The sequence below is a fragment of the Acomys minous genome (genome assembly GCF_964271855.1).
Source record: "Acomys minous genome assembly, chromosome: 17".
NCBI lineage: Eukaryota > Metazoa > Chordata > Mammalia > Rodentia > Muridae > Acomys > Acomys minous.
In genome coordinates, this window is record NC_140500.1 from 20,356,214 (window position 1) to 20,374,172 (window position 17,959).

The window sequence follows — 17,959 nt, forward strand, 5'->3', positions numbered from 1 at the left end:
AGAAATAAAAGCACTTGCTGCTCTTGTAGAGGACCTTGGTCCAGTTTCCAGCACCCATCTCACCAACATCTGGGAAATCCTTTCCCCTTTTCCGGGCCTCTGTATGTACTCTGCACTTATGTATTGCACATACATACACACAGAGAAAACATTCATATGCATAAAATAAAATATTTTTCTTTTTATTGACTAAATTATTTATTCACTTTATATCCAGATCCACAATTTCCCCTCCCTCCTCTCCTCCCAATCCCTCTTTCTCACCTCACTGCCCCCAAGACCCCTCCCCTTTTTCTTCTCAGAAAAGGGGAGTCCTCCCATGGGTGTCAACCAGCCTTGGCATATCATTTGCAGTAATACTAGGCACGTCTTCTAGTGAGGCTAGACCAGGCAGCCCAGTCAGAGGAAAGGAGTCCAAAGGCAGGTAATATAGTCAGAGACAGCCCCTGCTCCTGCTGTTAGAGGTCCCACAGGAAGACCCAGATGCACAACTCGTACGTATGTGCAGAGGGCCTAGGTAAATCCCATGCATGCTCTCTGATTGGCAGTTTAGTCTCTGTGAGCCCCTGTGGGCCCCAGTTAGTTGACTGTAGGTTTTTTTGTGGTGTCCTTGACCCCTCTGGCTCCATCAAGCCATCCTCCCTCTCTCCACATGATTCCCCACGTTCTACTTTGTGTTTGGCTATGGGCCTCTACCTCAGTTTCCATCATTTGCTGTGTGAGGCCTCTCTGATGACAGTTATGTTAGGCTCCTGTCTGCATGTTTAACAGAATATCATTAATAGTGTCAGAGGTGGGTTCCCTCTCATGGCATGGGTCTCAAACTAGGACAGTCATTGGTTGGCCCTTCCCTCAAGTTCTGCTCCATCTTTTACCCCTCCACATTTTGTAGGCAGGACAAATTTTGGGTCTAAAGTTTTATGGATGGGTTGTGTCCCAATCCTTCTACTGGAAGTCTTGCCTGGTTACAGAAGATGGCCAGTTCAGGATCCATATCCCCCGTTGCTAGGAGTCTTAGTAAGGGTCACCCTCAAAGACTCCTGGGAGTTTCCATTGTCTTCGGTTTCTTGATTGTCCCAGAGATGCACCCCCTAATCCATTTGTCTTTCCCATTACTCTTCCCATCCATCCTCCCTCCACCTCGTCCAGCCTAGAACTCAGTGGCACAGGAGACAACTTCCCTGAACAGAACACCAACAGCTCAGGCACTAATATCAACAGTTAATAAATGGGACCTCATGAAACTGAAAAGCTTCTGTAAAGCACAGGACACTGTCAAAAAGACGAAACGGTAGCCTGCAGAAGGCAAAATATTTCCACCAACTCCACCTCTGACAGAGAGCTGACAAGCAAAATATACAAAGAACTCAAGAAACTAAACATCAATAAACCAAATAACCAAATTAAAAATGGCATACAGATCTAAAGAGAGAATTCTCAACAGAGGAATTTCTAATGGCTGAGAAGCACTTTAAAAAATGCTCACCATCCTTAGTCTTCAGGGAAAGGCAAATCAAAAACAACTCTGAGATTCTTACACCCACCAGAATGGCTGAGATCAAAAACTCAAGTGACAGCTCATGCTGGTGGGAGTGAAAACTTGTACAACCACTTCGGAAAACAATTTGGTGGTTTCTCAGAAAAGTGAGAATAAATCTACCTCAAGACCCATTCCTGGGCATATATCCAAAAGAAACTCCACCATACCACAAGGATACTTGCTCAACTATGTTCATAGCAGCTTTATTCATAATAAGCAGAGACTGAAAACAACTTAGATGTCCCTCAACCAAAGAATGGAAAAAGAAAACATACATTTATACAGTAGAATACTATGCATCCATTAAAAACCAATGGCATCAAGAAATTTGCAGACAAGTGGATGGAACTAAAGAGGATCATCCTGAGTGAGGTAAGCCAGGCCCAGAAAGACACACATGGTATGTACTCACATATAAATGAATATTAGCCATAAAGTACAGATAACAATGCTACAATCCACAGACCCAAGGAAGCTAAAGTAACAAGGAGGACCCAAGGGAGGATGCTTGAATCTCACTGACAAGGGGAAATAGAATAGATATAGGGTGGATAGAAGGTGGAAAATGGGTGGAGAGGAGATAAGGATGAGTACAGGAATATTTTTTATTTTTTAGATTTTAATATAATTACATAATTTTCCCCCTCCCTTTCTGCTCTCCAAATCCTACAATATGACCTTCCTCACTGTCTTTTAATTGTTACTATATGCATAGATGTATATTCCTAAATCTAAACAGCTCAGTCTGCACAATGTCATTCATGTGCACTTGCTTGGGGCTGATCGTTTGGTACTGGGTAGCCAACTGGTGTGCTTGTCCCTGAGGAAGACTATTTCTCCCACTCTCAGCATCCCTTAGTTTGCCTGCAGGCTTTTGTGTATGTTTGAGGCATCATGGGCTTTTCCCCATCCCCTTTGACATGTCTATTGTTGTCCTTGTTCAGCTCATGTTTAGGCAGCCAACTTGCTGAAACTAGAAAAATACACATTCAAAATATTAAGAACTAAAAGATACGGAAGGCATGACATGGCATTAAGGACAGCAAGAAGTTGAAATGGCTTCTGAAATCCCAGGGAGGATGGGGATGGAAGCAAGCCTGTGTTGACCAATCATAAAGTATTCTTTCAAGTAAAGATGACAATGTTAATGGTCCTTTAAATTCTTGTCTTAAGATAGAACAAATTGAATCGGACTCAATTCCCCTGGCTAGTTTTCTTCCTAACAACCATATGTAATATGATAATATTATGAAAAGTAACGAAACCAGCATTGGGAATATTTGAAGATTTCAAAGTAAGTTTCTTTTTATTAAAAAAGCAAAGCACAAAAATACTGTGTATTAACAATGTGTGATGTGGTGGTTGGTTCCAAGTAATGACAAGATTTGAATGAGGTCCAGACACTAGACAGAAGCAGCCTGAGAACTCAATTCTGTAGATATAAGAACCTGAGAACTGTGTGTCTGTGTGAGGTAGATAGCAGGGCAGAGTTTTCTGCTTGGTGTTTTTATAATGTCAACTAGGGGCACAAACTTCAAGCCAGTCCTCCAGGGTTGAAACCCTATGTGTCTTAGCACACAGATCGATGCTCTTGAGACTATTAAGCCTTGAGGCCTCATTTTCCTCTTCCATCAAGTGAACACGATTAAGCATGAGTGGTTCTGTGTATCTAAGTCCTGGTTAGGTTTTTGGAGGGGTTGTTTGTGTTTGTTTGTTTGGGGAGTTGTTTGTATCTGTTTGTTTTGCCACTAGACACAACCTGGAGTTATCCAGGGAAAGGGACATCAGATAGAAATGTCTTCACCGCACTGGCCTGTGGGCAAGTCTGTGAGGCATTTTCTTGATTAATGTTTGATTCAGGAGGATGGTCCAATGCACTGTGGGCAGTTACTACTACGCGGGTATAAGAAAGTATGCCGAGCAAACCTTGAGGGGCAAGCTAATAAACAGTGTCCTTCCATGGTCTCTGCTTCTGTTACTGACTGCAGATTCCGGCCCTGACTTTGCTTTCATGGTAGGTCGACTGTAAGTTGTAAGCTAAAATAACCCTTTTCTTCCCCAAGCTCTTTGGGTCATAGTCTCCACTACAGTAACAGAAAGCAAGTCGGACAGTATGGGAGTAACTTGAATGCATGATTGTAATTCATTTGTAGGTTTTTATTCGTGTCTGGTGTTATCACTGTAAAAACCTCAGTCAATATTATTTCCATTTTACAGACCAACGTTTCAATGACTTGGAAGGGCTTATAAGGACTTACTGATTAAAATACAGCAACTCCACATTAGGATGGGCAGAGAACCTAGGGACCCTGAATGCAGCCTAGTGTTACAGCTGAGCATCAATCACCCTCCCCCTCTCCTCACCCGGACGTCCTGGCGATGATGCTCTGCCCATCTCAGCATGCCTGGTATTTTAGAATCAATTGAAAAAAATGTTCCATGAAGCAGGGTTCCAATATCCCAGATCAGCAGCTCTTGGGTTCTGCTTGTACCTGCTCCTCCCACCCTTGGCATTCCCCATCCAACAGCCCCTCCAAACGATCACCCTGAGGGCCAGGCTCCCATCCATGGAGACTCGGGCAGAATTACTGCAATTCTCTACAAACCTCTTCTCTGGAGCAGGGCAATTTTCATAAGCTGGAATAAATCCTTCCTGTGACAATGAGTAATTTTTATGGTCTTTCTGCAGCCATCTAACTAATTGCACAGCTCACATTTCATAATTTTCCCTCCCCCACCAGCACAAGAGTGGTGGTTAAGCAGTGACCTTGGCCTCTTCTCCCTCAGAACCTGTCCAAAATCATTAATGGGGGGGGCATGTGTAGATGGGGGTGTATGCAGCGAGCATAATTGTTCTCTTACCTGCTTTTTAAAAATATATTTTATTAATTTATTCATACTACATCTCAATCATTATCCCATCCCTTGTATCCTCCCATTCTTCCCTCCCTCCCATTTCCCCCTTACTCCCTTCCCCTAAGACTGTGACTGAGGGGGACCTCCTCCCCCTGTATATGCTCATAGGGTATCAAGTCTCTTCTTGGTAGCCTGCTATCCTTCCTCTGGGTGCCACCAGACCTCCCCATCCAGGGGACGTGGTCAAATATGGGGCACCAGAGTTCGTGTGAAAGTCATACCCCACTCTCCACTCAACTGTGAAGAGCATCCTATCCATTGGCTAGATCTGGGTAGGGGTTCGAAGTTTACTGCACGCATTGTCCTTGGCTGGTGCCATAGTTTGAGCAGGACCCCTGGGCCCAGATCCACCCACCATAATGTTTTTCTTTTAGGTTTCTAGGACCCTCTGGATCCCTTTATTTCCCCATTCTCCCTTGCTTCTCTCACCTAGAGTCCCAACAGGATGTCCTCCCCTCTGTTCCTTACCTGCTTTTTCTATATCATTCCAGCCCATGTGTTTGAACCAAGCCAGTGGTTGTGGAAAGCTTGGGTATGATAGGAAATGATTTCACTTTTTTTTTATGCACAGCTACCCTTTCCCTCACCAACTCCAGCCCTCCTATTAAAATGGTAATTCTGCAAACTTCTGGGTGGGCTACTGCTTGAAGGCACAGAAAGGCACAGCCACAGGAGCAAGAGGACAGACAACCAATATACGAATATCCAGCAGTGAGGTAAATGCACACTTCAGCTAGATCTTTGGGCTCAGTGGGGACCCTTAAAAGGGAACCTTATTCTTTAAGGGATCAGGAGAGGTCGTGTGGGCGTTAGATCTTAAAACTGGAGTTGGAATTCTCCAAACAAGTAAAACAACATGTGTGAAGGCTTAGGACAGCGTTGCATGTTTGGGAAACTGCAAACATTACAAACCCTGTGGCTGACCAAAAGTGACCTGGGGAGGGGTTGGAAGCAGCTCACGAGTACTAGTGATGTGCACACGCAGGCTCCTGGAGACCTTGTGGCTATTGAGGAAAGGGTGGTAGACTTTGACCAGCCATAATGGGCAAGGCTTTTTACTACCTTTATTTTAAAATGCTGAACCCATGTAGAGTTTTGGGTGGCTGATGCCAATAGCATGGAAGAAAAGCAAAATAGAGGGAAGAAAATTGTAGGAAGAGTCTGTGTCAAAGACTGAGGCATCAAAAACAGAAGCCAGAATTCTTTCTGGCACCTCTTTTTCACTGTTCCTAGGCCTTGGAGGGAGTGATTTAAATGTCTTGTTTAGGAGTGGCATGTGATTATATGTCATTTTACCACAAACCTAATAAATGCATAAAATATAAAGTCTAAGAAAAATTGAAAAAAATATATCTGGCTTTTACATATACCTTTCCAATCTTTGTCTGAGTAAATGAAAGTTTAGGCCAGGAATTTGACTTGTGGCAAGCTGTTAGCATGTAAGGAACTCTCTTTAGCACTGTAGGATCTGACCTCTGTCCCTGCAAAGTTACATCAGAGAGGAAGAAGGAAGAGTCCCAGAACACTAGATGTGACTTGATACCAACTTGTCCACTTTAACAGCAGATGAGTTGAACTCTAAATAAAAGAGCCATTCATAGTGGTCTATTTGTTAGGGACTGGAAACAGGTGAATGAGGAGCAGTGACAGCATGCCCAGTGCCCAGGACATGAGTAACAGAAAGTGACAAATGTAATGCAATGCTAGCAGGAAGGTGCACGCTGCCACAGAGGCAGCAATGCCAGATAAGGCTGGTCTCCTTCATCAGATTCAGACTGTGAGTGGACTCAAGAGGCACTTCTCTGCTGAAGGTAGAGAAGAACAGAAGTCTAGATGCCTCAGTATTCCCTTCTCTCCTTGGGAGTGGAAAGAGATGTCTAGGCCAACTCCTGGGAAGCATGTCAAAAAACAGACGGGACTATTTGAGAGTCTGAGGGTCGGTGGGAAGAATTACAACCACGCAGGTTTTCCATGTGTCAAACTAGTGCCGAAGTACTATTATTTGCACTCAACAAATAAAAGCACGTCCTACCTCATGTCTTATGGTAGAAATCCTGTTATATCCAACTCACGGATGTAGGAGGGCTCCTTCAAATACTGCATGACTTCATTAATTTTACATCCTCTCCATCATGCACTATGGAAATGGCTCCCCTAGCCTTACATCTTTTCTGTCAACATAATGAAAGCCCCCCTCCCCCCTGCAACTCAACCTGCTTCATCTTCCCTGGCCTCAGTGACTTGAGCCTCACACATATTTCCACCCGTCTTGGGAGAGAAAGAGGCTTTATACACTTTTCTACTTGGCTTAAAGAAGTCTTTAAAAAATCAGATATCTTATATCAAATGACAAGCAACAACTAGGAACTTGAAACCCAGTTGAGGGGGGGAGTATCCTTTTGATGAAAAATCTCTTCCGTATGTTTGGAAACCAATCTGCTCTCATGTTAATTGAACATAACGAACATACATAAAGCAAAACAACTTCTTAAGATCTTCTTTTTATGGCCCTGGGTTCAAAAGTGTTGGATTGCAAAGTGTTTCTGCCGAGGCTCAGACTGTTTTGCAGACGGTTGTGTGCTCCTAGCTCAATCTGCCTCAGTATATTGGGCCAAGCTGCTCAATACTGTGAGTCATGTGATGTCCTTTGACATTTGAAATGTGCTCCACATCGCTGTGCCACAGAGAGGCAGCAGGATCGCGGAAGGAACATGTTGTGTGACCGTGGTCTGGAAACGAGCATGGAACCAGAGTTAGAGAGCAGTCCCCACTCCTGGTCAATTTTGTGACTCTGAAAGACATAAAACACATCATTATCAGGATGATTCTTTTTTTTTTTTTTTTTTTTTTTTGCATCCACCCCTCTGGGCCTCCTTTGTCACTCTTTCTGAATATTCAGGAGCTAAAGCATGTACCCCATTGTCTGGAAAAAATACCTGTGAAGGTCGTATGTGCTTTCTTGGATACCAAGCCCATCAGATAATTCTCAAGGCCTCAGGAGGCTGTGCTGCTCTTCTTTCTATAGTTGTTTCACAGACAGTAGCTGTGACAAATGACTTAGTATCAAGTCAGTTACCATTGATGCATATCTTCACAGGGCACAGCCACATTGAATATGACCTGAAATGGTCAAGGATTAACTTAATATTGAAGCAACTGGCAATGACTCTGCATAGTCACTATCTTCTTCCTGCGTTCCCACATCTTCTCGGTTTTCACCCTCCCCACCATAGGCTCTATCTCCAACCACACCAAGCTCCCGAGGTTCCAGGAATATGTGCTCTTGTACAGGAGGGTTCCTGTGGCTCAGTGACCTGTCCATTTCTGTCTGTTCAACACACACACACACACACACACACACACACACACACACACACACACACACACATCCCTAGGCATTGAAGCAAGCATTCCTCTTTCTCTTTCTGAATTCAATTTTAAATGCTCTCTATGTGGCCTTTCTGGTTACCTTGAAGTAATCACTTCCTTACAGAGTAAGTCCTTATTATGCTACTCCTCTTTTCATTATAGCTCATGTTAGTTGCCATTATCTGATAGCATCCCTATTAGCCTGGATTATGAGGCCATGAGAACAGAATGGTGTCTCTCTGTTTACAAGATCCCACAGGACACCTCTCTCTTACCTATTTGCTAACTATTAAACCAGACAGAGGTGTGACAGTGAGAACATGTATCAGTTTATGAGACTTGTTGACCTCTTAGAATTTTTGTCATTCAACATTGGAAATTATATGTAGTCTTTACAAACAAATAATATATTTAAACTTGATACCCTATGAACATATATGGGGGAGGAGGTCCTCCTCACTCACAGTCATAGGGGATGGGAGTAAGGGGAAATTGGGAAGGAGGGAGGAATGGGAGGATACAAAGGATGGGATAACCATTGAGATATAATATGAATAAATTAATAAAATATATTTAAAAATAATAATATATTTAAAACAAAGCTAAATTTCCAAAACCTATCACTCTGTAATAGAGTTTCTTTTATCTGTTAGCTGTGCATTTGGATCATATATGACCATTGTTGCCGCTGTTGGCCCTGTGACCTTGCAATCACGCCTCTCTGCCCAACTCCCACCATAAGTAATGTCACATCGATAGCTTGAAATTCGTAGCTAAGGCAAGACTATTATACACAACCTGGCAAACGATGTAAGCCAGAGCTTGCTTTATTATTCTGTTGATTGTTTACACTTAAAACAACAAAAAGATTTACAGCATCTATAATCAATGTATTTTGAATAACACATTCAACTTTGAGTATTTGGAAAGTACCATTGCACTCAGCACTCTCTCATATGTCACTGAAAACAGACAGAAACATGACATATATCTTTGTAGTTTCTCTTGATTTTCATTGTTAGAATATCAATCAACCCTTATGTCAGAAAACAGGGTTTTTTTTTTCATTTACCATCTACATATAGATATAAGAGTTGGTCAAAAACAATGGAAACATTTGACAAAAATCAACTGGCTTTGAGGAGCTCAGAATGAAAAGCTTCAGTGCTGAAGAGGTGGCTCAGTTGATAAAGCGAGGTGGGCATGGCAGCTCACCTGTATGTAACCCCATGTCTCAGAAGGTAGAGACAGGGGCATGCTGGGTGACTGGACCAGCCCCATTGGCTAGCTCTAGGTTCATCCAGAGACTCTATCTCCATAAATAGAGTGGAGGAGTGATGGTAAAGGACTCTCCATGATAATTGCTGGTTTATATATGCAAACATGCATACACGCAACCACATATACACATGTTGATTTTATTAGTATTTATAAATTATACTACCTTTTATGTCAATAAAAGTTATAATGAATGTATGTATGCATATAGAATATATATTTTCTATCTTAGTAAACCAATTATTTATCTTTAAAAAATCTACCACTGAGACTGTAGATTCAGAAAAGAGAGACCTAGAGTGGACTTATGTAGGCAGGAAGGGTCTGATGAGATTTGAATGTAAACCCTAACACTCGAGAGTGGGAACCTTAAATCTTTAATGCAACAGTATTGAGAGGTGAGATTTTTAAAGGAGATCATGAGGACTCCGCACTCATGCAAGGACCAAAGCAGTTATCTCAGGAGTGTGTTCCTGATGGAAGGATGCATCCACTCCCTTCCCTCGTATATGTACACATGCCTTCCCACCTTTCTGCTTCCCTCTATGAGCTGTGTGGCTATAAGGTCCTTACAGAGTCAGCCCTCTCTGATATAAACCTTCCAGCCCCCAGAACTTTAAGAACTGTCTTTATCTGTTCCTATAAATTAGCCACTGTTGAATATTCTATTATAGTAACATAAAACACACAAAGATGGGATTACATGCACAGAGAAGGTGAGAAGTGATCTCAGCCTCATGGGTCAGGAAGGAGAGTTGATGGGGGAATGTGGGTACCGATACTCCATTGGGCAGAACAGCACCAAGGATGCAGAGATGGGAGAAGCTCAACCTGTATGGGAAGAAGTAAGGCATCTGGAGCGCAGGCTATATAGGATGACACAGAATAAACCAGGAAGGGCTGGATTTCAGAAGTCAGTGCCAGTGAAAAGGAGGAGATTTTGGTTGAGCAGATAACAAGGAGCTATCTTTGGCTCCTGAAAGCAGGAGCAATAATAGAGTAACAGTGATTTTGGAGGATTAATGGGGCCACTGAGGTGCTTAAGGTAGATTGAAAGGAGAGATTCACCCCAGTCTCTCCAAAAAGCAGAGGCCTAGAGCAGTTCTGGTGAGGCACTGAGGTAACACACCCCCACCTGCATCTTCTATTCACCATATCTTTCCTTTTCTCCATCAGCTCAGCCACATCCCCACCCTCAGTCATCACTACAGTAGCCCTTTTCTCTGGCACCTATGATTAATTTTGCCTTAAAAGTATGTGCTGATAGATCAGGGAGCGTTTCATAGATTCAGGATCGTTATGGCTTTAAATTTCCTTTTGTCTCAATCAATTATGTAGTGATAAAATCTGACCTGAGCCAGATCACACATCTTCTCTTCATCTGAGATTCAGCCATGATCAGAAAAATCTAAAATTAATTTGACTCTGAATTCTAGGAGCCCAGACATAAGACGCTAACTCAGCATTATCGAGTGTGCTTCAAAAATTGACAGCATAAATTCTTCTCTGTTCACTTTATTATTTGTGAAACACACACACACACACACACACACACACACGGAGGGGGAGAGAGAGACAGAGAGAGAGAGAGAGAGAGAGAGAGAGAGAGAGAGAGAGAGAGAGAGAGAGAGATGGGGGAAGGGTTCCTACTTATGCACAGGCTCCCAGTACAGGACAATATATCAGTTGGTTATCTCCAGCTTGACATGTCTACTTGCCTGAACTATTGACAAAGAAGAATACTCCTAAAGTAGTTGGTTCGGGTTTTAAAAAATTGTCTTTCAAGGATTCCAGTTGCTTTGAGGTCCACTGCTGCCACCCAAATAGTAGTCTGACATGAGATTTATGTTTACTTCATCACATTTAAATCATCTAATTCAGCCATTGCACCACTCCAGGTGCAAAGAGCATTTCTAATTCCACAGTCACTGAATGTTACCCTTTCTGGTCAGGCATTAACTGAACGGCCTTTGGGTCACAGATGAGGTGCCAGATCACAGCCTGGCAGACTTGTAATGCAAGACATACCTGGTGACTTCAACTTGATTGTCTCCTGTTTCTATGATGACTGGCTCTTGGTTGCCCAGACTCTTGGTGGATCACTGTATTGGTCAGCTTCTCATCACTGCAATGAGATACCAGAGATGGTCCTACTTATGGGGTAAGAAAGGTTTGCTTGACTTCCAGGGATGGTGGCACATCATGATAGGAGTGAGCAGTGAGTAAGCCACTTACATCTTGAAGCAAGATGGGAGAAACAGAGATTAGCTTCTACAATCCCCTGTGAAGATACACCCTGTCCCCAATGACCTAAAGACCTCCCACAATCCTCTGTGAAGATATGCCCTGTCCCCGATGACCTAAAGAACCCCCCACTGGCCTCTACTGTCTAAAGGTCTGCAGCCCTTCCCAACACTGCCATCCTAGGAACTGAGCTCTTATACAGAGAGTTGGAGGGGGAACGATTCATCATGTGTATGTATACAGATGTACACATGTGTGTGTACACATACATGTGTGTATATGTACACATAGTGTGGAAATGAAATGATTCTTGGGGGAGGAAAAAAACAGTTGTTTTTGCTTGTTCAGAAATATGATACTACAACAAAACAAAGTATACAATCAGGCCTTTTCTTCTTCCCAAATTTAGTCATTTTTCTAGAAGCTACCAGGGCAGACCCTTGAACGCATTCTCACATGCACATTCACGAGCACGCATGGGGGCATTTCTATTCTGCCTTTGAAATGCCAAGCCTACCAACACGTCTTCCCAAATTGCTCAGACACTTTAACTGCTGCTTTCCTCCTAACGCCCTGTTGACAACCCACATGGACTTGGCTCCCTAATTTTTCTCCCTTCCAAGTATAAAAATAAAAGTACATAATAAATTCCAGAAATTTTTAGGGGCCTAGTCAGCTCCTTTTGATGGGTGATGTCTATGCTGGGCTCTGTCAGCATTCTGTCAAACCTCTGGTACTCAGTTCTATCAAAGTCAAGGCAGGTTGGTGTCACCCATCAGAGTCAACAAATACCTGTCCATCTGTGGCATCAGTGGGGTCCTTTTTTTTTTCCTTTGTCTTTTACATTGAATGTTGCAATTGAGACAGTCAGAGATGAGATGAACCTTCTGCTTTCAAAAAGAAAGAAGCTAACATGTGCACAACTATTTGAGAATAACTCAGCTCTAAATTGGGCGTCACCAACCAGTGGGAGACAGTGAGGTTGTCAGCAAGTGCTGCATTTCAAGTCAGAAGTGTGAGCGTGTCTACCCATTCCCTGACCCTTCACAGCACACAGACTTGCAGGCAGACTCTTTCACAGCACTCGGCCATTTCAATGTCTAACCCAGTTCACCCCCATCCAGGTCCTGAATAAGATATGGGGCTCCCCTTTTCTGAGGACAAAGGAAGGGGGAGGGGGTGAAGAGAGTAGGAGGGAAGGACCAGGAGGAGAGGTGAGAGGGAGGGGCTACAATCAGGATGTAAAGTGAATATATAAATTTTATAAAAAGATATTCCATTCCATTAGAGTCTCTGGAGATGGGGACATAGATGCCACTTCGAGGCTATGAGGATATGTAGTGGGAGATGTTTAGATGCAGTTCTGCTTGTCAGGGCTTTGTTTCCTCTTACCACTGTGAGTAAGCTGAACACACACAGTAACCGACCTCCAACAGGCACCTAAGAGCTGGAGCCTAGGCTTGTTGCTGGAACCGAACTAAGGCTGCATTTGTTTTAATCAACCCTCAGACTCTTCGTTTACTTCCGTGAGAACATCCATCAACCCGTAGTTCTCCAGTGTTGAGGAGTCTTGTTGAATTTTAAGAATCTGGCAACATGAGGTTAGAAAGCTATCTATGTATTGCCCTGCTCGTCCTAGTTTTGGTCTATACAAGGAAAGAAGAGCGTGCTCTGTGGGTCCATCTCATCCGGAGTCTGCCATTGCTGCGTAACTGAAGGTCCTTTTGCTAGAGTGTCATCTTACTCTCTTCTAAGATACTTACAAACTATCATTTGTTTTTGTCTGCCTAGCAAATACCTTATGAATGTTAACTCCACACTAGCACTGCGGAGCATAATCCTGCCCAGGCCCACGTCACCCACTGGGCTAAATCCCTTCCCGAGCTCAGAGAAGGGAGATAGGGTGAGGATAAGGAAACAACTCCTAGCTTCTCTTAAATAAGAACCATGATCCTTGCACAAAGGAATGATTATAAAGTGTTGTGGTAGGTGTGTGTACACATGTGTATGAGCATGTGCATGCACGCACTCTCTCTCTCTCACACACACACACACACCCCATACCACATCACATCACATCACATGAGCTCTGCCTATTAACTCATAAATTAACTGTAGGGATAAACAGATTTCACTTACCAAATCCTTATTTGATCTAGACACCAAGAAAACACCAGTTATCCTAAGAACAAAACCATGAGGCAAGTGCTATATTATTCCCAATTTCCTGACAGGAAAACTAATGCTTTGAGGGGCTCAAGACAGGTCTGGTGACACTACACTCCTCCTTATTTATTTCCCTTGTGTCTCCACCCTCTGTCTTCCAGCAGTGACTATGGCAGGCCTAAAACATTGGCTGCCTCAACCCTTTGACAGCTGTGGTTTTCACATTCAATACGAATAAGATCACACATACTCTTTGGCTAGGCCTTTGATTTTCACACCCATGGAGGCCCCTGACAGTGATCTCTTGCTTCCATCATCCTACAAATGTGTTATGTGATTTGGGAGTTGTCTGAAAGAGAGCCTGAAGGTGAATCAGGACAAAACAAGGACATCCCACCCACAGCCAGGTTTGGATGATCCATTAGAAGAGCTCCTTACCTAGAAAGTCTTGCTGCCTTCTGCAACATAGGGTGGAGAGGAATGGGGGCGGGTCTTGACAGCCAGTAGGCATTGTCCTGCCTATCCCTTGGCCTATGTCTGCAGGTGATCCTCGAGGGATTTGTAGGAAAGAAATACCGTGAACCAAAGAAACTTCCTGATGGAGTCCTGAAATTGTAAGAGAGACCCTTAAAGAGTCTATACAGATTGCAAGGCCAGGCTGATGTGAGCACCAGATCACATTCTGTTCCTGACTAGTCACAGCTGCCCATTTATCAAGGAATTTTATGAATAAAATAAAAAGTACACAATGGGCACCCTCACTTTCCCTGACCTCCACTCAAGGTTGTCCACCCTACATAGCCTAACACCTATACTACAATATTTGTAAATCACAGGAAAGTTCTTCAAGTATGTAAGACTATAGCCATGGCCATAGGGTCAAGTAATTGTCTGAAGCTCTGAGCCACCATGTGAGTGCTGGGAACCAAACCCAGGGCATCTTCAAAAGCAATAAGGTCCCTTAACGACTGAGCCATCTCTCCAGGCCCACATCTTAACTTAAAAAAAAAAATAGCTTCAAAACCAATGGGCAAAGCCACAAAGTGAAGTGTTTTCTTATTTAAAAGGAAAGTTTTGAGTAGAAATAATACTATCAGAGCAAGAAAGAAAGAAGAAAAGAAAGGTGGGTGGGAGGGAGGGAAGAAAACAAGAAGGAAAGAAAGAGCTCTTGTAGTTGAAAATCAAAGCAGCAGTACTGATGCTAAGATTTGAACAGCAATGTTTCCCTCAGGTTAGATCCATGGTGTTTGGTCCCCAAAGGGTGGTACTCTGTTGGAGGCTATGCGAATATGTATGGAGGTCTTCAGTCCTCCAGAGAGTGCCAACAATATAGCTGATTCTTAGTTTCCCCCCCTTTTTCTGCTTGTTGTCTGTCATGAGGTAAGCACTTCTGCCGTAGATTCCCACCACCGTGATGATCCACCTCACTACAGGCCCTGAAGGGATGCCTATAAGGACCTCTGAAACCATGAGGCCAAATCAATCTTTTCTCCCCTAATTTACGTCAGGTATTTCATCTGATGTAAACTGTCCAAAGTCTTTTAACACTATATTACATGAGGTGAAGTCCCAAGAACATCCCATCAAATACAGGAACAAAAATGCAGTGCTAGGCAGTGAACACATATACATATACTAACACACATGCACACACACATACACACATGCACACATACAGATGCACACACACATAAATACATGCACATAGACACACACAAGCAAACATAGACACACACATAGTCACACACAGATGCACACACACATAGACACACAGAGACATACAGAGTCACACTCACACAGATTTACACACACATAGAAACACACACTCTCACACACAGAGACACACATGTGCACACACTCACACCCAGATACACACAATCACAGACACACGCTCGTAATTACACACTTTCTCACTCACAAAAATACCACCAACCCGTGACCTTAAGATAAAGAATGAGAAAAGGAGCCATCACTCAAATGGGAACGATTCTAACAGCTTAAGGATCCATATGTGTACCACTAGCACTGCCACTGTCACTATGAATAAAACATCTTTTGTCACAGGTGTACTGCAGCCAGCACCATCCTAGTAGAACAACTAAAGATAGTTTTGTTTCTGTCTAAAAGTTCACTTTGTAAAATAGGCCCAGCATGGGGAGGATTGATGCAAAGAAATGAAGGGCATAAAAAAATGCCTGGGCTAATCTGAGAACAGACAGATAACACAGAACAGCAATCCATGCATTCTGCATGTGTGCAGGTGTCTCCCGGGTGTGAGGCAACACCATCTGCTCTACAGATACACCTCTTACCCTTAGAGAGCCAGAGGGCAATTTTGTGGAAGCCGTGTCTTGCAGAGGAAGATACTAAGCCAGAACCAATGAGTAACATAAGGCCGTGGTGCCAATCAAGGGTTAGACCTGGAATGGATGTCATTCAAGCATCCACATTCCAGGACTGGGAAAATAACATGAACTCAAAAGGCAACATAACATACCTGGGCTCCAGACTTGACTGTCACAAACTAGATGTGAAGGGACCATCGGCCTCCAACCCTCCCAAGATCAAGTGCTATATGCAGTGAATCAGGTGAACGGGGCTGCCTTTGCCTGCAGACATCTGCTTCGTGAGCTCAGAAGTATTTCACAGCGATGTTGCCCCAGACAGGTTTATAGCTGGTCTTGGCTCAGTGCCTTGGAAACACTCACCACGTGATGAAGCAAGAATGTCATCCTGCACACCATCAATAAACCACCCTGGCCTCCCCACCACACCATCACTCCCCTCTCACAGTTTCCCCTGCTTACAGCTAGCTCCCTCCCCACATCCCTAAGACATACTCACCATCTCATTAGAAAGCAGCCTCCGACAGGATTTGCTGCTGAGGATGAGAAGCGGCCAGTGTCTGTCTACAGCTTTCAGACACTTTACTGTACCGTGTTGAAAGCTGGATGACGAGCGCGTACAGTGCCAAAGCAAAGCAAGTCTGAGTTAGAAAAGCCGTGAAGCATCCATTAGAGGGCTATGCCAGATCCCAGAACAAGCCCTCAGTTCTTGCCTGCAGTGACATACTACAGACTTGAGAAGGGCTTGCCCTTTGGACTCCATCCCAGACTGAGCATCCCGGGCTTTCCCCGCCTGGGGCAAGAGTGGGTTTTCCTGAAGAAATGGCACCTTGGCTTGAGATCTCAGAGCGCAAGGGTGAAATGGATGCCACTATATGCTAAAGCCTATCCATTCATAATCCTGGAGAGATGCTGGAGGGAACTAAAAGGTTCAGCAAAGCCTCCAAAGAATGTACCGGAGGGCTTTCCCAGACCCTTAAAAAAAAACAAACCGGCCTTGCCTGCAAACTTGTTCACCATTCACCTTGTCAAGGATGCGAGAGTTATTGGTGGCCTTTGTCTAGAGGAGGCATTTTTGGGTTCTTGGAATCATGTTCAAGGGATTGAAGACTCACACACAAAGAGTAAATCAGAAACAAAATGCACTTACAGGTGAGATGTCCTGCAAAGGTTCAGTGGGCTCCCAGCAGGAATGCTGCTGAGGAGCACCTCTCCTTGCCCAGGTTGTAGTCCTGTTGTAGTCCTGGAAGGGAAGATTGTTCATTGGCAGCCGTAAACAGTGGTCTTTTGTTTGACTGACAAGCCTGTGTTATGCAGTCCTTGGTTCTCTGTATACGTCCTTTCCAAAGATGCCCCTGATTTTAATCTTATGCACGCCCAATTATACATAGGCATAAGACAGTAAATGGGAGTTTTCCCCAAAAAAGCTCATTTTGAGGACACAGTTTGTCTGATTGTGCGTGCATCCAAAACTAGTCCAGGCTGGACTGGCGCAACACCCCTGGTTCCAGGATATGCTACAGAATGAGTTTGCTCTCAAAGTGAGAGTTACCAAGGACTACTTGGAAGCAGTGTGTAAGACTACCCTGTTTGGGGAGTGGTGTGTGCTGCTCAATGCATGTACTGGCCCCAGGTCGCTAAGAGGTGTAGCTTTGGATAGGAGCATGGTTCAAGCAAAGCAAGGCCCTGGCATGCTTAGCTTTCCCTGTGCAACCTGGTTCACAGGCCCTGGTGTGTGTGTCTAGGTCACTCCCAAGGCATGGAGAGAGAGCTACCTTTCCCGAAGAAGTAGGAAGAGTCATAAGAGATCAAAGCTCATTCACAGTCATGGATAAACTATGTAACTTTAAATTAGGACAGACTATGAAAGTGCAGTGAGTAACAGGCTCAAAGACCAACCCAGCAAGGAGACACCGACACCACTAAGCAACCAATACCATTTGGAAGTAAGACTCAATTAACCCACATTTTCTTTCAGCCCACCCAAAGAGAAGCACACCCTCCATGGACCACCCTAAATCCACTGGTGTCATGGCCAGGTATGAAACTGGCACAGATGGTAATGCTTGCCCTCTTGCCCTCACTATTTCTCTGGAAAAAG

At 43.8% G+C, this 17,959-nt stretch overlaps 1 protein-coding gene and 1 long non-coding RNA gene across 2 annotated transcripts in view; one reads left to right on the forward strand and one right to left on the reverse strand.

The window, feature by feature from the left end:
- The window catches only part of NTF3 (neurotrophin 3), a 224,647-nt gene that overhangs the window by 99,845 nt on the left and 106,843 nt on the right, over positions 1-17,959 (forward strand). The window lies entirely within an intron of this gene.
- Positions 7,219-17,141, reverse strand: LOC311588345. The gene is made up of 4 exons (XR_014776167.1): positions 17,009-17,141; positions 16,358-16,499; positions 11,132-11,228; positions 7,219-7,247 (listed from the first exon to the last, which is right to left on the reverse strand). It is a non-coding gene; the product is annotated as an uncharacterized lncRNA (long non-coding RNA).